This window comes from Bombus pyrosoma, linkage group LG11 (genome assembly GCF_014825855.1).
Source record: "Bombus pyrosoma isolate SC7728 linkage group LG11, ASM1482585v1, whole genome shotgun sequence".
Taxonomy (NCBI): Eukaryota; Metazoa; Arthropoda; class Insecta; order Hymenoptera; family Apidae; genus Bombus; species Bombus pyrosoma.
The window spans coordinates 4,894,402-4,919,469 of record NC_057780.1 but is presented as its reverse complement, the minus strand read 5'-3'; the positions used below and the strand labels follow the sequence as shown (position 1 = coordinate 4,919,469).

The window sequence follows — 25,068 nt, the reverse complement described above, 5'->3', positions numbered from 1 at the left end:
TAGCGAAAAAATTCCTAACGCGTGGTTGTTTTAATAATTTACGGTAAATAAATTTTACTAAAATGAAACGACATTGTTTTCTTGAAAATATCGACGCAAAATATTATATTGATTTTATGATATAGATAGTTGTTGCATGTGTGTGTGTAGTAATTGGTAAACGACAAGGGGAACAGGAAATGTAATAAAAACTACGCAAATGTCCGTTAATGTTTGTGACAATTGTAACAATTTTCATTTTACCCTTTTGTTAGTATTCAGAATGCGTGAGTCATTCTGTTCCATTTATTTGGCTTTCAATTATTTGTTCATTCGAGATACACATCGAAAAAAGAGATTTGGAATAATATATAATTATAGCGGTCCTGCGAGTACCTATGTGTCGGCATTATTAAAAATGTGAATAACCTCTGAATTATATGTTGAATACGATTGAAAGATTGTACGCAGAAGTTTCATAGCTTTGACGGGGCATGACACGTGCGTATAGTACTTTCTTGTTCAGCGCAGTCCAAACGCGACAAACAAAAATTCAATTTCCTATCTATATTAAAGCAACGAACCATTCAAGTCACACGAAGAAATATTTTCCACCCGTAATATCTACGCCGGTTCAATCGGTTTTTTCGTTGAAATATTCATTCTTTCACACAACGTTTCTTCCGATTACGATCGAGCCTCCACAGCTGCCATTACATCAACCTTTCAATACAATGTCACAAAATAATCTAATCTTATCATGCGTAATAAACAATTCCAGTTATCGTAATCGCAAAAAGAAAAAAGAACAAAACGAAAAGAAACAAAGGAAAACTAAAGAATACTTGATGAAGACTAGAGGCATACGACTATGCCCAAGTTGCGTTAACCGCAACAGACGAAATGAGAAAAAGATAAGGAAGAACGGATGGTAAACACGAAGAAGGGACGAGGAACCAGAGCAAGACGTCGGACGTTCTTCAAATCAACGTGAACGCGATGGGTGGAAGCAGTGACAGCCGGCCGAGCAATACGCGGGTTTTATTATGCGCGCGATCCGCGCGCGCCTTCTAACCGAGGCTTATGAATAAATATCGCGATTTCCGTCGGCGGAGAGATCGAGAGAGCCGAACCTAGCATCGACGGTGCGGCAACAGAACGGATCGATAAAAATTCGTCTCGTACAGCCAGCCGCCATAAATATTCCAATAAAGGTCGACCGTGCGTCGTCGGGCCGCCTTGAGAACGTTTCGTCTCTGTCCCTATATTCAATGCCCGTCCACGAGCTGGCCGGCTTACGTCGCGTGGAACGCGAGAAAAATTTTCCAGGATATTCTTTCTCTTTTTTTTCTTTTTGTTTTTCTTTCTTTCTGGCGTTTCTCGTTTGTCCACGATCGACGTTCCGAAACGATCTCGCGGGCGTTTCGCGTCGAGACGACGCGACGTGCTGCTCTGAATTTTCTCGAGGTGAAAATCTTTCTATTTCCGATGTGATATAGAAAAGATAGGTTGTTTGTATCTTGCGACGCGAAATACGAAACGAGATTTTAAGTGGAAGTCATCGAGTATGTGATTTTGGCGAAATTCTCGTAGACAAATTTGCATGGTTTTCTGTATAATTTTTTCAGATTTCCGCCACGGATCCTCTCTGTTCTTTCGATGACACGCTTTTTAATGAAAAATGTCGCTGATTTAGCGATGGGATAATATAGTTTCGTTGGAAGCTTGTTTAAAAGCTTTTTCGTTTACTTGTTCACAATTTTAGAATAAACTGATCTTATGGTTTCTTCGTTTCCATGATCACGCGCGATAGAATTCAAGGAACTAGTTTCTCTAATTAACTAACCACAACTTGATTAAAGTTAATGCTAATACTATAGGTAGTACTAAATGTTTTTAAATTATGGTTAGATGAAAGTAGATAAATGGAACAATACCTTTGGTCAGTAGCGTTGCTGGTTTAACGGAAAGTAGAAACTTTAAATTTGGTATTGAAGTGGGCCGTTTTCGCTTGCATGACCTGAAACTGAAACAACATCGATTTAAATTCGATTCCAACATCCATAAGATTTTAAAGTGTACTTTCTTTGTATTTGCATTAAGTTACGCCAGATTTCCATTACATTAGATACCTACCAACGTCTACCGCATTTTTCTTTCTTTTATAATAACTTAGTTGAACAAACATTTTGACTTATACAATTGCAATTGTGCTACTCCTCGTTCCTTTCTATCTCTGACCGATAATCATAGTATCAGGTATAATAAACTTTTATCATTTTTAGCCACGTCGAACAAATATGTAATTCCAAATTATAAATAATTTCTTCTATAACTCTACACCGTGAAACTCTATTCCAAAAGCAAATTGTTACTTCCAATCCCCCAATCTATTCAACCAAAAATCAACTAAAAAGTATCTAACCGTTTGAAATTTTTTATTTTATCGTTCAACAGTCGGTATAAGCATGAGCCATCGCGTTTCAACGCCGCGTCGAAGGGGATGATAAACGCGAGGAGCACGGTTCGCCGAACGGTAACGTCGATTACACAACGGCGAGGGATCGTTTTGAAAATCACTTGACGATCGCGATCGAATCCAACCGGCCGTCCCGTTCAATTTAAATATTTAACGGAAGAGAATAATAACGGTCCATTATGTTCGCGCGACAGCTACGCGATGCTGTGCGAGCTCTGGTGTTGGTTGCGCGCTATCGGCCAGTGTTATTAATGTTACTATTTACCATCGCTGCTGGCGCAATTGTCATCACGCCAGACAGTACGCGGCACTAATTACCGTCACGGCAGCCTATTGTTCCACTTAAAGCTGATTGTTATCGTTACGCAAATTGCAGCCAATGCAGCGCGCGCCAGTAATGATTTCGCACCGATATCAATTCCGTCGAGCGTCTGAATGCTTATATACTAATACACTTATGTACATTACATATACATGTATATACGTGGAGAACACGTTGCCGTGGATGATAATTTTTCTTATTGTTAACGACATTCCGATCGTTAATAAGCGGGGCGGAATAGTTTTCCATTAGCGGTGGACAGCGAATAAATGACCGACTACGTAATCGGACAAAATAATCGCCGGCTAATGTCTTGATAGATTGACGCGATCGAACGAGGTCGATGCGCCGCTGGCTGCTGCTTCGAAGCGAATTTGCAAGTCGAGTTTTGCGAAATTCTTCAACACGACAGTGATCAGGGGGTGAGATCGCGCGGTGACTGTTACTGCGAGCCAAGGTCTTCGGTCGAGAAAACGTGCGTTGTGGAAGACGAGAATTTTATGATTTAGCGTCTGTGTGGAAGTACTGTAGCAGAAATATGGAGAGGTCTTACATTCGGATCTATGAAATTGTTGATATCAAAAGAATCTGGATATTACGAAGTCTATAGATGTTGTAGGATATCGTATGTTGCACGAGAATTCATAATATTCTTGTATCAAATTAATATTTCAATCCGAGTTTATTCCGAGTTGAAAATTCTTGGCAATTGGAAATTTGATGCAAGGAGGTGGGATTTTTTTTAGACGAAGCTCGTACGCGAAGGTAGCTTCGATGATACAGAATTGATCGGCAACGCGTTGAATTTTAAAATTGTTTCTCGTACAGAAACTGGAAAACGTGATATATTTCCTTCTTGTATCCTTCAAATACGATTCTTTCGAACTAATCCACTTAATTACTCTAAGAACGAGAACAGTTAATTTTCGCAACTAACAGGATAAAATAAAATCATTGTCGATACTTTTCATCGACTAAAATCGAATTTCGTCGAACCGATTGTTTACGGTAAAAGGAATGTTGAGATTTAAAGCAGCAAGCACAACTTTGCCAGCCTAAATCACGCAAGCGGTTGACGTTGTGAAAGCAGTTCTTGTCGGTTTGAAAAATCGTTAACAAAGATTCTTCACGGCGACAAACGATAGATAGATCCTTTGAAACAACGCGACGGTTACGATAAAATTCCGCGGCGGCTACGTTCGATCGTAATTATCTGGTCGTGTTTATAAATCACCATGGATCAATTAATGCACGAAACGAAGGGAGAGAGATAGAAGGGGGAGAAAAAAAGGGGGCCAGTAAAGGTAGAAAGCATGCGCCGTTTTATAATACAGTCCGTGATCTTAAATCAACGTCCTTTTCTTGGCCGGAGATAAATCTTGCGCGGTCGAGCTCGGCCTAAGAAATATAAATACGATTGTGCATAGAAACGGGGCGTTTTGTCGCTCGAAGCGCGCGTCCAACGAAATAGTCTTCGCGATTTCGCTCCATGTCCACGTTTTGCAAGGAACTCGCGAAACCGGGAAGGATTTATAAAGAATTTAAAAGAACTTCTTCATTTTTTAATTTCTTAATTTTTCTAATATGTTTGACCGACCAAAGAAAAAATGGATATTCTGTAATTAAGATTTGAAGGAAATATCATAGCGAGAAACGCAGTAGATAGTGTCTTCTGTGATTGGAGCGATAATTGTTAGATAAATAATATGTGATGGTTTGCACTGTTATTTAGGTACGCCACTTAGGTATACTACTTGGGTTGGTTGTAACATATAATATATTATCTCTCTAACACATAGCTATATGTAAATATGTTCTGAGATATTTGAATGTTTTGGAATTTGCAAAAAGCAATACCAAATTCGAAGAAACTTTGAAAATACGTACACAATGCAAACAGATGCGAAATTGTTTCAATGCTTGGAAGAGTAAGCAAAATAGATATAAAGATAACAGATCTCTATGGTATATATTGACAAAAAAGTTGTATATTTTGTCACATTTTCATAAAACGATCATCCCTCGCATCGAATCATTAATTAAAAAAAGATATCGTTTTTATTATTTTCTCAGGGCAAGTGGATCGATATTCTGTCGAGCATACATCCTATATTGAGTTCTAAACGATATTATATACAGAATTTCTGTTATATTTTCCTCTATGTAATATCTCTAGAAATTTTAATATTTCAGAAATAATTTATAGCTTCTCCGAAAGCATCGGGATGTTTGTTCGTCGAAGCGAGGAGAATTCTGCGGGAAGGAAGCGTCTGCAACGAGCGCTGCAACGCGAGTGGACGCCTCCCGGTTCGGACAGCGTCTCTTATTAGCCGCTAAGGCGTCGCGACGCCCTGGTTGCAGAAAAATCCGCGAGATGGGGACGCCCGTAAAGCTGGCTGCCACAAAACACAAGGCAGAATCGAATCGGGTAAGACGAAGGCGCTAATTCATACGCGCGATTCCGTTTCCGCTGTTCTATTTTATTCTCAAACGTCTTCGTCGTCAGATATTCATCAGAGATGGTATCTAACGCGAGACATGACATCGCAAATTATATTTGCTCGAGGATGTAACTCATTTATCATATACTTCGTGTAGTTCTTTACGTTCTAACGTATGTATGTACATGTATAAGGTATGCACGCATGTATATGTACATACGTACGTGATGTATATTAAAGTGATGTCTCGGGAAATTTGCATTTTACAGAATGTGATAAGCGAACCACGTGTGAGCAAGGATTACTCGGTTCTTTGACATTTTTGCAGCTTCGACTTGCTTTCACGGTAGCTGACAGATTCTTCGATATATGAGCCTTCCAGAAGGTAATGATTAACTTCTACGTTTTGCGAGTTTCATAATTTTCTCACTCAGGCACGCGATTAATGTTCAATTCTCGGGAAACGAATAACTTACTCCCTTAAGTTTCTTTATTGCAAAAAGATGACATAAATGATAGCGCAGACAAATTTTAAGGATTAATGCTAAAATTTCAAAAATTAGCGATTGTAGCACTAGCAGTTTCCTTTACTTTACAATTTTGGAACCGATCAATGAATCTTCTGGATGATTCACACGTCCATTCATAGTGTATACATAAATCGCGATCGTTTCTATGGTAATTTTATTTACTTGATTTTTTGAAAAATGCTATCCAAGTTCAGGTATGCCGATATAATGAATATTTTAGAAGTTACCGATTCCCGACAGACTCTCCAAATTTGTTAAAGCCGTTTATCTATTTGCTTATTTATCATCGAGAGATCAAGTATCTAACGCATCGTCACTGCGTGAACGTAACAACATCGAGACATGTACGCCGATTCCCAAGAACGCAACAGAGTATCCTTGGTTTCAACAGCTTCAAAATTTTCTGGAAAGCCAGCCTGTTGACGCGTCGCGGAAACGCGGTCGTTCCCATTCCCGGTTCCATCGCGCAACAGAAATATCGACTGAAGTTTTAACATACACCTCTCGTATGGCTGCCGAGTGCATCTGGGCTGTCGTCATGGGAATATAAAAGGGAGCTGCAACGATAGACAGATAACTAGAAGAGGACAGAGAGGGAGCGAAGGAAACGGCGGGATAACAAGGGACCAGAGGGGGTTGAGTCGAAAAGATAGACGAAGGAGGGCAGCCGAGGGAGGAGGGCTGCAGGGGAGGGGGAGGAGAGAGAGTAAAGGGAAAGAAAGATCGAAGGAGATGCTTGTCACCTCCTACATCTTACACCTCCGCGCGCGCGGATCCTGCACGCTTTCCCATTCTACATACGCCTTCTTTTCTGCATCCCTCGGCTCCCTTCGCTCCACCCCCGTGTTCCACCCTCTGCGGCGCTTCCGCGTCGTCTTCTCAGCCGCCGCCGCTAACCGTCCACCCCCGCAACCGTGCCGCGGCAGACAGAGAGAGAAGCAAAAGACGATCGTGCCTGCCGGAGAAAAAGGTGGCCGAACAAGCCACCGGGAGGGGATGTGCTTGCTTCGAGCATAGCTAACTAGCTGAATCTGAATCAATACTTACTTCCGCCCCCAACCGACTCCCATCCTCTTCTCTACCGAGTCTCAGCCAGCTCCTCTTTCCTTCTTCTCCCCGACCACCTCCTACCGGGGTCCTCCTTTTTAGCGAGAAAGGACTTTCGGGGTACCCTCCTGCGCTTACCTCTCACCACCACCCTCGACCACCCCCATTACCCTTCACGTTACTGTCTTTCTATGTGTCTCTTTCTCCCTGCTTCTTCCGTTATTTTTTTCTCTCTTCTTATTCCTCGACCTCATCCAACCTTACCTCCCCCCGTATAGCTCTTCTTCTACCCTTCGTCGCGTCGAGCCTCGTTCCAATCCTTATCGGAGGAACTTCTTTTCCCTTTGCGGACGGCATTTTTCGATAGTCGCGACGTTTGATCAGCCGAATTCACGCTTCCGCGATCCTCGCCCGTTGTAGATTTCGTTTGCGAAGCTCTCGCGAGTGGGCACAGCCGAGCGGAAGATCGGATCGTTCTCGCGAGCGAGTTTTCCTTCGTTCCTGGCATCTTCGGGTTCAACGGTTCACGTTAATTTCGTTCGATTTCGGTGTTTTGCGATTCCTAGCAACGAACGCGGCTTCCTCAGTCTTCATTGCGAATTGAGCTGTTTTGTTGGTGATGAAGGATTGAGCCATTGGAAAGATAAAGTATTGGCCAGTTATATCTGATGAACGTTTCTTAATTTTGGTATCGAAATATCAAATATTATTATAGTTATTGTATATAGATACTACCACCATTGCTATGTTTAACTAAGCGTGTAACATTTTGCCTTTGAATAAAAATTTAAACAAATTAGAATTGTCAAAGAAGTGGAATTTTCTTGGTGCAAAGAACAACTAAAATTGGCATCTGCGATAAATATCGCGTACCTAAAATCAGGATAATTTCAATATTATTTCGAATTTCTATCTAAATAGCCTGTGAAGTTTGCTACTAAATTACCACGGTAAATCGTAATTACAAATAATCGCAATTAGTATTAGACAAAGATAAATTATTTTATTGCGCGCTTCACTCAGATAAGAAGAAGTATTTGCATAAAGAAATAACGGCGTAACCGCGAGAAGAATAGACCAGAGGCAATTCTAGTCTCGGCTTAGCTACTTTAAAATTCGAGTCTTCTCTTGTGGCATCACGATCTACTGGCAGCCACGACTCGAGGACCGATTCGAGGGGTTGTTTCCCCCTGACAACCTACGGGCATCCCCTCCATGGTTTTACGACACCGTTCCACCACAACGCTCTTAAAACACGAAGCTTATCTCTTAAGTAAAAAGTACAGGAAATCCTGGCTTCGTGCAGATTCGTCTTCTCACGACGGAACCAAATTTAATTCCTGTCTGGAAATATCCACACCGAGCGTTTATATGCAATTTATACGACTTGCCTTAGACGCTCCATCAAGAAACAGATCTTTTTATAGAGATTTTTTTTAAATGCAAAAAGGTATTATGTAAACTAGTGAGTAAATCAATGAATAACGATCAATAAATAACACTTTTTTAGAATTCTGTGGATAAAAAAAAAAAGAAAGGTACTCGTCCTTCAGAGATACTAGCTAATTTTAATATTTTATTAATCTTATTAAAACCTATAGAACTTAATATCGCGCCGCTTTATTAAAATAAAAATCGCATTAAAAAATTGTCAGTTGTCGACTATCCAAAATCTCGCCTGTTCCAGTGAAGAATTTCTTCTATTCGTGCGAAAGCTACAACAACGGAGAAACGCAACGTTCAACGTTATCGACCATATTTTCATTTCCCAACGCTTCAAGCCAAAAATGTAACCAATCTGCCACAACAAGAATCAACCTCTCCATCCAAAATCCTTCTCCCGAGGCAGCAATTCGCAGCATCGCGACAAGCCGAGCAAATCCTCGTCTGAGACATTGTCGTTGCCTCGCCAAACGTTCTCGTATTTGCGTCCGCAGGAAATACGTGGAAGAGAGGCGAAGAGACGCGAAATTCGTAGGTGAGATTACAAACTGAAGTCTTGGGACGTCGTTCATCGCGATGTTCACTGAACTGTCGCGTCCCACCCCACAGTATGCACCCTTTAGCTCGAACCAAAAGGTTGTTTCCTGCGCGTCGTGGCGGTTGACTCGCGGGTATTATAATTCCCCGACTGGCCGCGGGCTAATTGTGTTGCGTGGGTGTGAATATGGTTTATAGTTCGGCGGAAAAGCTGGCCGCGGGCCAGGCAAACGAGCTCACGTGACGTCACGCGACGGAAATACACGAGCGGGCTAATTAGGCGAGGCACCTCTCCTCTTACGCTCGAATGCAAGCGGAACCCATGCGTCGCGACGTTTCTGCAACAACGTGACTGGAGACGCCTGCCGTCTCCTGTCGTATCGCGTGTCCAGAGTTGTGGAAAAATCAGAGAATGGGGGAAAGATGCGTTAGGAAAAAATTGTTCGGAGCTGAAGTATCGTTGACGAGAATGCAGGATGGTTTAGAGGTAGATTCTTGTAAAGTCCGAGATATTTTTGAGTCAGCTTTAGGGTAACATAGAACGTTAAAATGTCGTGTTGAGAGCAATTTTTCGTACGTTTCTTCCGCGGCTCTGTTATTTTGATTATTAAACTCGAAAGTTTCGTTAGTAAAGTTTATTGTTGGTACGATATCTATATTGTATTATTCGTTCTAAGAAATTCAAACTTATTCCATATATTGTACTTGTTCGCTAGAAGAAATCTATTTCCTAGGAAAATTCGTCCAACGCTCTATCGTCCATCATAAAGCACGTAGCATAATTGGTGCTTAATTTTTGCAATAATAATTTGACAGATTATTTAATGGCCACGGACGTTTATTTGCAATTTTTCTACCTAATATTTGGCGAATAAATGCTTGGTATAACAACTCTGACGTGTAAAAATTACTCGGATGGGGAAAAAATTGAGCTATAAAACTATGATTAACGTCTGGCAAGAGCATCGTTCTACTTAATGTTTCTAAATGCGTAGGCGGAAGCGAGAGGGTTAATTAACAGGAAATAAGATTCTACTGTACATTTTTGGCGGCTGTTCCGTTCAGTGAATTATATTTCGAAATAGCATAAATGAAGTAATGTTCACATCCGACTCGACTTTAATTTCTAGGGAGCAGATAACAGTTTTGAACACGTGATGGTTGGCTGGTATTTATAGATTCTTGATTGACGTTCGTTCTCGTTCTGAAATTCTCGCCGTGATTCTATTAAGACATATTTATCGCGAAATTACTATTGCATTTACTATACGCATTTACTACGATTGCTTCATTTTAGTGTTTATAAATCTTACGTATGTTAACAAGAAGCATCGTGTACAACATCTTGACAAGGATTTACTTACTTTTGGCATCGGAGCGAACGACGTAGTTATGCTTTTTCGTCAAAGCATTATCACAAGATCATTTATTTATAAGACTATACCGAATGTCTCGCTAATGAAGAACGAATCTTGGAATTTCATACTACGTAAATTCCATAATTCTATTTATATCGTCCTGTCATGTTTCTAATTTTTATGCGAAATAATTTACATTCGCTTTTTATCTATTCGTAATGTCTGATACCTAAATATCCATTCTACTTTTAGCATGAACCAGCTATCGCTCAACATCTTTCAAGATCCGCTTAGTTTATATCTAACTTACAAGTTGCATTTGAAAATTATTCGCAACTTGAAATTATTAATTTCATATTTTCATTTCTACGCAATCCATCATCATCGAGAAAAAACGATCCGCTTCAGTCTTAGGGTTTGTAAATTAATCAGATTTTCGTAGTCATCGAACCGCAGATCCTCCTATCAACTTGGCGCTACATTTACGCGAGGAGGCGACCATGATCGAGGAAATATTCTAGATCCACATTCGTGGAAACGAAATCTAAGCCTTGGTCGGTGAATCAAATCGACTGCGACTAAAACGCTCGCATCCTCTCGCGTAACAGCCTATCTTTCTACGAAATCAACCGACATATCTATACCACGTTAAACCGGTACACACGTAAAAGAACAGCTTAAACGATCAACGACGAGACTCGTTCGCGAGCGCACGTGTATTCCCGACTAGAATACTCGCGTGGGGTCCGCTTCCTGGTCGGCGCCGATCGTGTCGCGTAGATCCTTAATTAACCAACGCCCAATCGCAATTTCGCCGGCGGACAAAGTGAATCGCTCGTCGCCTTCGTTCGCTCCGGCGCGATTAGAGGAGACACGAAAAAAGGACGACTAGGAGAAGAAAAAGGAAGACATCCGTCTATCGAATAGAGAGGACGAGAGCAACAACACGGAGGCCCACGCGTTTCATTTGCATCGGAAACGATCGTCGATGCACGCACCGGTTCCCCTCACGGGCACAGAGCTGTGTAATTAGCGGGGCATAGCAATTAACCGAGGAGCGGCTCGTGCGTGTGCCTCGGCCCGCGTAAGCTCGCGAACAGACGAGACCGAGCGTAAAGAGTAAAGTAAAGAGACGAGAGTGGAGTAGACGTAGCGCGCGAAGACACCCGTTTCCTCGAACAATGTAAAGCGGCGTGTAAACGGTGTAAACGCGAGGGGTGGGCAAGCGGGCGTGACTGCGTTAAGTCAAGTTAAGTCGAGGTTAACTCCCTTAATTACTCAGATTTAATCAGAGCCCGAGGCTACGTGTGCGTATACACACGAGCGGAGGTACCGTGGGCATAACTAACCGTATATAAACCGTCGAGAGGAAGAGGAACAGGGAGCGGACGAGTTATGAGACGTCGCGTCGGAGAGGGGAAGCACTTGGTCGGTCGGTCTTCGAAACAGGAACGGATACCGGGGACTGACTGCTCGCGACTTTTGCTTCACGATGGCTCACGTGTTCTCTCTCTCTCTCTCTCTCTTTATATATATATATAAATATATATATATATATATATATATATATATATATATGTATACGCGTACCTATAAGCAGTATGTGTATATAGCGGCGTCGTGATCGTGTGTGATGCACGAGGAAGACGACCGCCATGGACGGATAGTAGCGTGTTGAACGTCGGTGGAAAGTGTGTATATACGCGAGGCGTCCGCGCGCGATACGAGTAAGTAAGTAGAAAGGCCCTGGTTGCTTGCTCGCTCGCTCGCTTGCTTGCTTGCTTACTTAACGAAGATTAATTGCGCTTAAACCAACCGCGCGCGCACGGTCTCGCCACACAGCTTCGTTGGTCGCTCTGCTCTCTCGGTTCGACTCGTGGCCGCTTGCATTCTAACGTGACCCCACGAAATCTTGACCGTGATCGAGGATCGAGCGGCGTCGGTATGCGCGATTCGAATAATTTCGCGCGACCGTTCGTGTCGCTGCCTCCGGCTGCCTGTCTGTTCCTCTTTCTGCCATCTTTTTGGTTCTGTCGTAGAGACTTTTCGAGGAGGGTCGGGGGTGGCAGGTCGATTAGCCACGGCTCGAAAACGGCGCTCCTCGCGGGCTTAGTTTTAAGCGCGACGTGATTTATACGGTTAAATGAGACGCCGCGCGGGAACCGGCGCGGCGGGACGCGCCAGCGGACAACCCTCCAAGAAAAATGATCGGGAACCACGGTGATGAAGATTAATGACGATTAATCCGGCCGGCTGTGATCCATCGGAGATAATCGTTAAGTGACTACACGAAATCTGATCCGGCCCCGCCGTGGAAGCTCGCGAGACCCTCACGGATCCGCGCGTATTGTGACCGTTCAACGACCGTGGAGAATTCCTCTCTGAACCCAACGATTTCGTCGTTCGATTCGCGATTCAGACGGTTCCTTTCATCGTATCTTGTATTCGTGCATATCAAATGCATTCGTTTTTTACTTCAAATAAAATTTTAACAGTAGTTTCTCTGCGAAGTATAAATTTAACCGGAGCAACTCTTGTGCACTGCATTTTCCCAACCATGTAGTTTCGTTATCTCGGATTTAGAATGTTATTTTAGAATAATTTACGCGTTAACAAATTTCCCACGTGGAACGCAGAAGATCCGTAATCTGTACCAAATATGTGACAAAACCGCTAAATTTTGTGAATACGCTATAAATTTACAGTTATTTATTTATTCTCGTAGAACGAGGCTAACTATGATTTCCATTAATCATACACAAGGTTAATCACGGGGATTTGAACACGTAACTGTAAAGCCAGCCGGTAATTACTCGTACATCAAAAATACTACGATCAATTTGCAAAATTGATCTCAAACGAGTTCCGTTCGATTCCATGATTCACCATGAAATTAGTAAACGTCTGTACAATTATTTATACCGATACGATCATGACAGTCGTGTCTTATTACAGTACTAATGAAATTTTGAAATGTTTCATACAACACATATACAATACGGGCATAGAAGTTTACTATAGTAATCGCTCGAATACATTCGTGAGCCACAGTATACAGTATGTACGCTTGCTATTTTACAGCTATATCGTGAAACTCTCGAATTAACGTACAAAGACGTAATTATCCTGGTGGCGCGATTACGCAATCTACGGGGCGAATCTTTTTCGCGGGCATAAAATCGCGATTAATTCGCGCTGTGGTGCTCGCTATCAACGGAAATCGCTACAAGGACGAGCGAGAAAAGAACGGAGGAAGGAAGAAAGTAAAATAGCCAGTTCTGTATAGGTGCTAGGTAACGTCTCCTTGATAACAATCGCGCGGAGGGTGGAGAGGGCGAAGGTTGCGGTACTGTGGGTGGAGGTGAGGGCGGTAGCCGTGCCGGGGGCCGCTTTTGTTGTGTATAAAATATTATTTCGCCGTGGCCGGGCATTCATTCGGTAGGAGCTTTCCTTGAAAGGCGAGCTCAAAGATTAAGGACTGGCTGGACGGTAGGATAATTATCAAGAAAGGAAGAATTCTGAAAGCGCGGCTCACCGAGACAAAGACGAGGGTGGGGTGAAGAGCCAGTATCTTGACCAACTTCTTTCCTTTCGATCTTCCTCTCTCTCTCTCTCTTTTTTCACCTCCCCCTTTTACGTTTCGTTGAAATCAGCTTAACAGCAGCCTTATTAACTTCCGATTACAATTTTATGGAATTAGAAAATCGACGATAATAATAACTGTGAAATCATTGAGAATTCGCCTTAATTTTTTATCTCATTCCTACGTTCTATTTTTGGTTAATGTTAGTTGATCCACGTATAATTTCCTCTTTCCTACAATAATTGCAACCACTTCCTTCTCCTCCCATCTGATACGTATCTTTATTAACACTTCACTCATATCACGCTTCTCCGCCACCTTTCAGTGTCTAATCAGTCCACTCATACCGCGTTTGTTAATCACCGACATATCAATCAGAAATCCAACCTTCCTCCCCCCTAATTAACTCTCTTTACCTCCAAGTATTTTTATTAATCGCTCATCTCGCGAAGGAATGATTAATTCCGTACCTCCGCTTCCGCCCTGTTTTCCAATAGCTCAATTTACACCGGTCGTTAATCGTCGAGGAATCCTCGTTGTAACACGCGAAATTCAAAGCCGAGTAGCCTGAAATTCCTCTTCGGTGAATCGAACTTTCTCTCCCCTTTTTTCGACCAAGCGGAATATTAAAATAAATGGCGCGAGGCATTCGGTTATTACACTTTGTTATTGGGCGAAGGTCTCTCGCGAAGATCTCGCGGCAACAGCTGCCACCTCGAACTACCTAGGCAAATAAGGGCGAGGGGAATAATTATACGATGGCTAATTGCCCGACATCTCGGCTCGCCGCGAGACATAACGAAATAATCTCGAAGCTCTTTGCTTCGTTCTATCTCTTCTCTTCCCTTTCTATCGCTTCCCTTCGCCCTCGCCCCTTCGTGTTTTTATTCGTTCTTTTCTTTTTCGGGGCCGGCCGTATTCTTAACGGAGAGAAGCCACCCCCGCGAGGGATTCTTTTCTCTCGGTGAAATTAATTAGACGGACTTCCTGTCACGGGAGAGCGAAGGTTAAAGGCGCGTGCTTGATGAGCTTGCTTCGTCACTGTTGCTTTCTTTATTGCGGCCAGGGGGAGAAATTCTGAATATATTCGCGATAGCGCTGATTAATGTTCGCGAGGAATTACGGTGGCCGCGCGCTTTTGATGAGGCAATTAGACGAGCGTCAAGAGCTTGATAAAACGTTTGCTTGCCGCGATAACGTGAGAATTAGCTAAAGACTGTCGATAAACGTAATTTGAGTCGTCCTGTGGTCGTGTACAATTTTTTTCAATGACTTCATGATAGGTGTGAAGATAGCAAGAATGTTTCTACTTGGTAATTCAGCAGTTGGAATGGTAAACGATGTGAAGATTTGAAGCGTAGAAAGGATATTTTGTAACTGTAATCGTTAAAATGAAAATCATTTCTGTGAAATGATAAATTTTATAAAAGTTTATAGAAACTTATGTGTATTATAGTAGTCTCCAAAGGTAAAACGAATTATTGAATATTTGATAAGTTTTAATATTTGACGTGCAATGCATAATAGATACTATTCGAATGCAAGCATTATTCCTTCACTTCCTTAATACTTAGATTGTTTACCGTTTAGTTAAAGTCTACAATCATTAACTGTGGTTAAATAATTCTCAGAGAGTGCAAAGATCGCGACTGAAATAATTTTGACGATAACAAATTCTGGTAATACCCGAACGAAATTGTTTATTGTCTCCTGGAATTCTTATCGAACAGATTAGTACTTTCTAAAATTAGCATAATAATTTTAAACTCAGGCACAAATTCACGTACCACTGAACACAGAAATGCTAATAAAACTATATGAACGTAAGTAATAGCATGTCTTTGAGTTGTCATAGTAATCCTACAGATAAATTCCAACCCACTTAACGTAACAAAAAAAAAAAAAAAGGAAAAAAGAAAAAAAAGAAAAAGAAATGTACAAACTAGTAAACGTGTAAATCTGGTGAAACTAATCGTACCGAGGATCGAGAAATTTTAATTCAACGAAATTGATTTCTTCTAAATTATTACGCTGATGTAGCAATTAAATCCTGATATATATTGCAACGGTAACACTTATAAACGACATTTATAGACGCGTGTAATCTTACATTAGTTAACAGACCGATGCCCGTAAAACTTTGACGAAACAATCGTTTCTGGAACTGTAAATCACACGTAAAAGCATATTGCGTATGCCATATGACGCATTAGAAACTTGTAATATCTTACTATAATAATAGACATACATGTGTATAACTAGTCATAATAAAAATACAGTTCATTGTCGTACTTGTCTTTTCCTTTGCATATGCGCGATTGTAAAAAGGCTTCGCCAATGATTAATTGCTTTCCATTTGCGCAAACTTGTTTCCGTTCAAACGAACAAACTTTCACCTCAACCTAGTATCTCCTACACATTCTCTTCGTTCGGACTTTGCGAATGCTTGCAAATTCTAAATTATTGTATTTGTATATCAAATTAATTTACTTACGTATAAATTTCAGCACTGTCGTAACAATTTTATGCATAATTTACATACACGTTACGATTGAGATTAATTCTTTGCCCCAAGAAACCAGGATCTGTAAGGCATAACGTCGGTACAAGATTCAAATCGAAAAATCGCACGTATTGGCGACGGTCTTTCGTACATATTTCGAACAGGGCGAAGAGAAATTCATTTTATCATTTACAGAAAAAGAAAGAGAAAAAACGAAATTTATAATACTTATAGTTATACACAAGTAGTATATACGAATTCCGTACACGTAACGTCGAGTTTGCAAGTGCAGCGCGCGAAGAACACAACTACGTCTTATCGTTGACAAGACGAGTATTTCGCGACCGATGGAAATTCGAAATTCGACAGATTGCAGGCGAAGCGCTACGTACAATTAGCGGCGGACGCTGCAACTACACACCTTCTCAAAGTTGGGAAACTTGTTGACAAAGAAAGAATGTAACGAATAATAATAATAATAATAATAATAATAATAATCCAACGTCCGTCAAATGATACTGGACTTCCGTCAGGTCGCGAATTCGCGCGCGTCAGCTTCTAATTTCCAATGTCTTCTGCGCGGGTAACACGCAAGCCGGGTTTTCCTCGCGTTACGAGATTCCAAGAGCAGCGGCACGCTCGAATTCGCCCGAGGAAGGTGGTTTCACGTGCAGAAATGCAGAGAGCCGTCAGCAATTTCACGAGAAACGATTCCCCCGGTTGAGTGTGGCCCATTCTCGTTCTTACCTCGTCGAGGCTCGGTGCCGTGGTTCCGAGAGGACCCCGGGACCGCGTATTCGGCGTTGGCATTATAATCACAGGGTCCGTGGTCGCGGGGGCCAGGGGGACGAGAGGAGGAAGCATGGCGGCCCATCGAGAGGATCATTTTCGCGGCGATAATTAGGCAGCGAGTCGCGCGGTCGTGCTGGTTGCACGATGAAAAATAACGAGGAAATAATTGCCTGCAGAGGATCTCGAGTACCTGATGTTCGACGGCGAGCGATTTGAACAGCCAGAACGGCGATAAACAAGAAAAGAAGAAAAGAAAAAAGAAAATTAAAGGCAGCGAAGAAGGAGGAAAAGAAGAGAGAGATAAAGGAAGGTGGTCTTTTTTAAGAAGGGGATGACGGTGGTGAAGCGTGGCGAAGAGGACGAGGCCGGGGGATGAGTCTCGTCGTTGCGGTGGCTCGAGGTGATGAAGAAGAAGACCGTGGTACAGGAAGAAGAAGTTAATTAAGTAATAAAAAGTCACCAGGCTGCCCTCCAGATCCGGGCTGAAATTAAAATAAACATCCCTTAAATGAGTCGCCGCGACGGTATCCACCCCCGCTTAACCAGAGCCGCTAATTAATTCCAGGCTTGTGAAACCGAGAGGAACAAAAACCCCGGGGTTGAAGTGCCTCTGGATTCTGTCCTGGTGCCGACCGGAGACGAGAAACGGGGGTGTGAGGGCCAACGGTAGACAGGGAGAGAGAGAGAGAGAGAGGGTGAAGGAATGGTGTATTAAACACCGCGAAACCAGCCACCGTCTGACTCTTTAATTAGCCACCCCTAAAGCACCGCAACCGGGAGTGTCGAGGGTCGGTGTCGAGCAACAGGTGAGATGCAAAGCAAGGGTTATTCTTGGCTTTAGAGCTTGGAGAGGCCGCGGAGGGTGAGTAGCCAGCACCGTACCGTCAACGAATCGCGCCCCGGGCTACGCTTTGGATATTGCCGAGAGATAACAACGATGAGATCGATGATGAAACGATCTGCTTGATTTTAGAATTTTTCCCTTTGAAAGTTCTCGACGAGTTTGAACAGATGTAATGCGTTTTGTGGTAGAATTTATATCTATATTAATCGACGGATCTCTGATATTATATATTAAAATATTCTTTGGATACATTTTTATAGTAATTATACTTAAAGGATTATACGTTTAATCTGTGAACTGCAAAGTAGCGTTTAATCCTAAATGTAAATTCTTATATTTCTTTCTTCCGTACCACTTACTTCTTCCCTCGTGAATATCGTTTCCAATAAGACAATAATTTTCTCTAAAAGTAGAATAAAGAAGATTTAAAACTTAACATAATAATTCCAATAGGTGAACTCGCTTAAAAAATAGAAACTGGTCACGTCGCCAGCTAAACTTCCTATCGATGATCGCGCGAAGGGTTGTCACAAAAGAATCTCGCGATTGAAACGGGAACAAATAAGTTGTCGCGTGAAAAGGGTCGGATCTCGTCATCGAGAAAGTGTCGACGTTAATTAAAACCTGTTGAGCGAGCAGCTCGTGAAGCTGTAAAAGGATCTCGTGTTGGGTAAGGGAAAAGGGTTGCAAGGCGATGAATATTCCAAGATTGAATCCACTTCGCGAAAGGGTTCGAGGCTAATGAAAAGTACATTATGACCGACGTAGGTATCCAGAAGCGCTGGTGGAGAAGGTACCGTGGGGCGACAGTCGCCGAGAGCTCGAGATCGTCGGGGGTTAAATGCGATAATTTGCGTGGGAGGGCGAACGTGGCTGGAGACGATAAACCCTCTGCCATTTAATTACGCTTAAAACATGCATTAAATATTGTCGGAGGGTGGAAGCGTCGGAAGGGTTGAACCCTTGGGTTCGTTAAATGAGCAGAGATTTTCCCTCCTCGACATTCATCGCTTCCGCGCTTACAGTCCTGTTACGGATTTGTAAATCCGCGAAACAGCAGCTCTTCGCGCGTGCTATGTATTTCGTGATGCGTTTGCGAATCTCTTTATTGGAGGGTTGAAATGATTTCATTCCGTAATAGCAACCTTAGATTTTTATGCTAGGGGAAATATTCATTTAATGTGACATATGAGTGGTGATAGTATTTAAGATACGCGCTGCTCCATATACAGTAGACACACATTCTATGTTCGCTAATATAGCGCATAATTGACTGTTCAAATATTTTGGCGATGTGTGGGAAGTGTAATGTTTGCAATGGGTATCTTGCAATTTTCATATACAATTTGCAGATTCTCTTCTGATGTCTGACTAATGTCTTGGTGCTAATGAAGTTTGAAAACGTTCCGTATAATATATATTCTTACAAAGTCTCTATGTATGTTCAGATATTTTCATTCAAACCTCGGTAGATTGAAAGGGGAGGTGCTTTGAGTAGGTGAGTATTAACAAATAATGTTTAGTATATTAACTTGTCGTATATTCAATATATTCTAATAAACATAGCATCAAATATTTTCGATAAGATGTTAACCCTATGAAAATACTACGTTTTAAAAATTTTCCTTGAATCTCGCTAAAAATGTCTGGAAAATCCCAATTTAAACACTCTAAAGAATATTCAATAAACAAAGTAAACGATATAGGTACACATTATCTCTATCACGTTCGCTTGCACACGATGAAGCGCGAACGAAACGGCAGGCCACAATTAATACAATAATATCCATCATACAGGGCCCGTAATCAGCATAAATGGAATTAGTATCTGGCTGAGGGTGGGCCTCGCGTCGAGTACGTAAATTAGCAAGGTAACCCTTCCGTGAAGTTTCAATTATCTCGTCGAATGGCGATGGAGTTTAACGAGATTCTTAGATGGTGCTTGAAATTCAAAGGACGAAGCCACTTTACGGTACCCTAACGAAGCCACCTGCCTGGCAGCGTCCACCCTGTTAATTTTAATCGGGGGAGACGCTTTCACGTGAATTAGAAAGGGGGTGTAGGTGGGGGGATGAGCTGGCGGTGCCAGTGGACGACGGCCTTACGACTGCAGCAAGCCGCTCGTAAAAGACCTTCGTATCGAAAGTGTCGTCGCGTCGGTGGATCCGCTTGGGAACCCCGAGCACGATCAAATGAATCAACAGAGACAATTAATAGCCCGGCGAGGACGCCTTGGAAAAGCGTCGGGACGCCGCCGCCAGCCTAGCAGGTCAATGTGTGGACAACAAATCTATCTGGCTGTCCACTGAGCACACTACCGTACGAGCTATGAACTACCGTCGCGAGAATTCCATCGTGTTTCTATATAGTTTCTGGTTTACAACGCTGGATATTAGTCAGATTTTTCTTGAAATCCCTGTGTTTCGTTATTGAAATTAATTGGATTAACATAAAATGTTTGGAAGTTTGAAGTGGTTTTCTTTGACGGAATTAAGAATTCTTTTTAATCGGCAGAGACGTAGTCAAATCAGATTTTCTGCAGTTTGTAAGTACAATTAGTAGGTTGTATTCGATTCTATTAATTATATTGATATAAGAGTGGTAAAAATTGTTATTTTCGCTAATAAATATAATCGACAAATTTCCTGCTTCGAAAAATGTCTTTTCTACAGATTTTTAAGATATGAAAATCCCACTGTACTTAGGACAAGGAATCTCTGAAATTTCTAATACCAATCTCTGAAATGAACCTAAAGTACGAAATTTGTGCAGCAAATTGAAATACCATCATCTTCGGTACACAGATGCATGAAAAAGCTCTTAACTTTCATAACCGAAAGATACGCAGTTGATTTCACCGGAAAGTCGAATGAAACAAACGCCTGTCGTGAATATTATTTTGACAGGCGGGATGCATTGATTCCGGTGAGAAAGGGTCCAGTTGTGAGACACGGAAACACGAAGACCCGAATTCAGTAGCCGGATGAGGGACACAGGGTGACGGTGTGAGGAAAGTGGGGTGGAAGGGGAGGAGTTTAGGTTAGAGGTTTCCAAATCAGGACAATTGAGTGTGCGCGACTCAACCGCTAATAACTCATTTCCGGCGTTTAAAAGTGATACGTTGCATCCCGATCTCTTCTCTCTCTCACTCTGTAAGTACCAGTGGACCATGTGACTCGTTACCACGTTCATCAAAGAGATCGTATCGCCGATATTATTACACTCGTCATTTTTCTTTTGACCGAAGGAAGTATCTTCAATAGAAACATTCAACGGTCATTATCTAAATATTACGAATGCATCCGTCATTGGTTAAATGGACCAGCTAATTCCGGGTTCGAAGTATTCTTTGATTTATATCTTCCACTTGAAGCGTTGCGTAGGTATGTTTCTTAATTGATCGTCCTGTGTACTAAATATTTTAACGATCAATGCCTTATTGATAGCGTACGTATACGATATACTAACGTATAATACGCTTATATTGTATATTTTATACTATATCATTTAGTAGTATACTCATATGGATACGTATAATTCAATTTGTCTGATGAGAAAACGTATCTTGCGTTTTGTTAAGCGCACAATTTTGTTAATGCGGTACAAAATCCATGTCACGCTAGTACGATTCTATTCGTTTTAAGAATCAAGAAAAAATCAATGTGATTTGCGAATAAATAACTATTTCGTTTATTCCATTTAGTGCGAAATAAAAATAATTCCACGAAGTAAAAATAATTTCAATCAATCCGAAGCAATTTATCGGAGCATTTTATATCGTTTATAGGAGAGAGAACTATCACGGAGGATCGGAAATTAGAGAAGAAACACCAGTATCGTCCCAATGGGAGAAGGAGTGTACGGTGAACATCTGTATCTTCGATTTTCTTCTCGGATTCTCTGTGTACCTTATGGCAGCGATTCGAACTCGTCGCCAAAGTTGAAGATTCGGCCTTGACCTACCTTCGTATGTGCGAGGTCACCGTTTTCTTTTCTACTAGAGGAAACGAGAAGCAGAAAAGTACATACTTGGTCGCGTACGTCAGAGTGTTGCGCACGTTCTACGCCCGAACGTTGCAGGAAATCGTGATATTTGTGCGAAGAGTTATCGGAAAGTGCTTTTCAACTTTTACGAAATTGACGGTGGAACCTTGATTCTCGATTAGAATTGCAAAAACCACGTTTCCCGATAATTTTGAAAACTCGGTAAAATATATTTAGCTTTCCCTTATCGCTTGCAGTAGTCCGATAAAAGAGAAATTGAGACAAATTCAAATTACATTATATATTGATACCGATTATAAATGATCGTTATGATACTGATTATAAATAGAAATTACAATTTAAATCTCATCTACATAAAATTAGTGCCGGCGTGCTGGAAAGACGTAGAAAATAAGATAGAAATACTTAAAGAAGGAAATTGAACATACACTTGTGTTCCATTTCATAAGTACCGAGATATAAATATAAGAACCATAAAGAAAGGGCAATAATTGATTGAAATTATTATAGAACCAGATAAAGAAGCCTACAAAGTACCCGAAACCGTTCGATTCTTCATCTCTACACGCATTCGCAATTGCCTCGAAAGACTTGCACTTGCTAGACCACGAACTCACCATCCGCTTATTCAAGCTTCGACTACGTAGCATTTGCATGCGCGCTAAGACGGCTGTCGGTGAAAAAAGTCGACAGCAGTAAACGGCTTCACGCGGACGAACAATCATTCACGCTGTTTTATCGCGTCGCGGGATTATTTCAGCGGCCTCTGGTCGGGGACGACACGTCGTCTAGACGTTTCTGACGGAGTCGATGACCACAGAATCCACGACCCGTCCCTCGGGTTCTCCAACGGTCGTAGGATCGTTCCCTCCGCCGCCTCTGGGTCTGTTGAGAACGGTGCGCGATGTCGTCGCCGTGGCGACGGAAAAATAAAGATAAAGCCTGAGGAATTAATTAGGACCGGGTAATCAAGAAGATACCGCATGGGACCCTAAAGGTGGAAACGCGAGGCGATCCAGCGGCCAGGTGGAGGTAGAAGGGGCTTTTGGAAGGCGACAAGCATGGCAAAAAAGGTGCGAAGGAAGAGGCCGCATATAAATATTCACTCCTGTTCAACACTGTTCGAACGACTCGCTTATCCCCGGATTGAGCAGATCCGCGCGATCCGTTCTCTCTCCTATGCGCTGGCTTCTTCCACTTTCTGGTCGGATCCGAGCTGGAAATTCGAAATGCCTCGTCCGGCATTTTATTTTCTTTTCTTCGTCTTCTTCTTCTTTTCTTCTTCTTCTTCCTTCTCTTCTTTGTCGTTGGTTCTGTTCTTCCTCTTTTCGCTTGGCTGGTCCCCTTTCACTAACGCGACGACGCTTCTCCTCTTCCTCTCGCGTTGTTCGGCCCGTCCACCGCCTCTGGTTGCCTCAGACTCAGGCCGTTTCGCTCGGGCAATACGGGCCCCGATCTTCGGCCGTGAGTAACGGCTATTCCAAGAAGTTGTTTCAGATAGAGGGCTAATTTGTTCGCGTGCTCTTCCCGCGCGCCAACGGCCGGCAAACATACGGGACTGAGCCGCCCGACCCGCGGCGCGCACCCGCCGAGATCTCTTAACGCGACGCGTTACTTCCATTTTATTTTATCGACGTGCTAACGATTTTTCTCTCGACCAAGACCTTCCCCGATCCGTCTCCGGAGGACATCCCGAGGATGTCCAAAGAGGCTATTCGGAATGGCCGCTCGTTCCGTATCGATGTCATCGTGCAACGCAACTTTATATATAATTTCGTGTTGCGAATATGTTCAATATTTGAAGATGGAATCTCGAATCGATGGTATTAATAGGAAATCAGAAAATTAGCATGCCGATTGCGTTGCTAGTTGTTCGACCAAGTATTTCGTGGGTTATATTGCTTTCTTTGTATCGGAGTTTCGATTTTGAAAATGCTTTTAGAATATAATATAGGGTTATATGAATGACCGCGTACAAGAACTTCGCAATCCGATATTTTCATAGTGAAATAAAAAAGCAGCATAAATATTTCGATAAAGTTATATCCGTACAACTAAACAGGCAAATGTAAGCTACAAAGTACTGTCTTTTTTTACTTTTGTTACCAAAATTCCAAATCGTTTGATCTCTTACATGCCTGATTACTTGATAATATAAAAGTCCATTTAAACCTCTTTAAAAAAACCATCATTTTTGAAGCCTTTAAAAACAGGTCTCGTGAAGTAACGTAAATTCCATACTATTTTATCCTGATAATGTGTATCAACGACAGATAATATGAAACGAATTATCAGAATATTCTCTCCAAGCATTTGCAAAGCGAATAACAGAACGAACCACGATCCAACAAGCAGCCAAACGACACTTATGTCTGTAGGAGAGTTAATTAACCCTGGACCGAACGCTCTCGCGTGAGATTCGAAACGGAAGAACAAAAATGGAACTTGCGGCCGTATTCGGGCAGTAAATCCGCGCGAAACGGGTCACGCACTAAAAAGGTGCGCGTATGGCCGTAAAAAGCGGCCGTAAACAGCCGTGGCGAAGGTGCGTGAGCACCAAACACCGTATGTATTACGTTTTTGACGCCTGTACGCAATGTCGAAGGCGTGGAAGGAATGAGCAAGATTTCCTGGTTCGGTGACAGCAGAAAAATGCGGAGACACAAGCGTTTTCGGTTGATTCTTACCCGCTGGAATATGCTCGAGATATTCGCGCAACTACGCCCGGAATGTCCAGCTCTCGTGTTTACCCCAACCTTGCCGCGCGCATATTATAACGGCGTATCTGGCGGCGGGGCGCGGAAACGGGGAATACCGGGGGTTGATAACGGCGGCGGAGGGCCTGGATAACAGAAGGAAGGGGGTGGTATCGCATGAGTTATTAAGATTCCGGCGCGCATGCTCGCGGTTCTTTCATCGATTCATAAGAATATCCTCTGCTCCGCTCAGGCCACCCACCTCCTCCGCCTCCTTCGCTCCTCAACCTCCTCCTTACGGCTTCAGGGACGTATCTATCGGCTGCATTATTTACGCCAGATCGACGCGAGCTATTGGAAATTCTCGTTGGCCGATCCTTGACGGACATCGATACGGTTTCACAGGCTGACTGCGTTTGCGTCTGGTCGTCCTCTCTCAAGGGTTGTTTCATAATTTCAACAGCGAGCTGCAGGGTGTTTCGCACACGATGGTTGCTTTCCGACAGGTT

General features: G+C 42.4%; 1 protein-coding gene across 11 annotated transcripts in view; it reads right to left on the bottom strand.

Annotated features, from left to right (window-relative positions):
- The window catches only part of LOC122572905 (zinc finger homeobox protein 4-like), a 404,144-nt gene that overhangs the window by 219,239 nt on the left and 159,837 nt on the right, over positions 1-25,068 (bottom strand). For all 11 annotated transcript variants that reach the window (XM_043738577.1, XM_043738576.1, XM_043738579.1 and 8 more), the window contains one exon: positions 1,917-2,005. The gene's annotated coding sequence lies outside the window, so the exon portion shown is untranslated. The remainder of the gene's footprint in view (positions 1-1,916; positions 2,006-25,068) is intronic.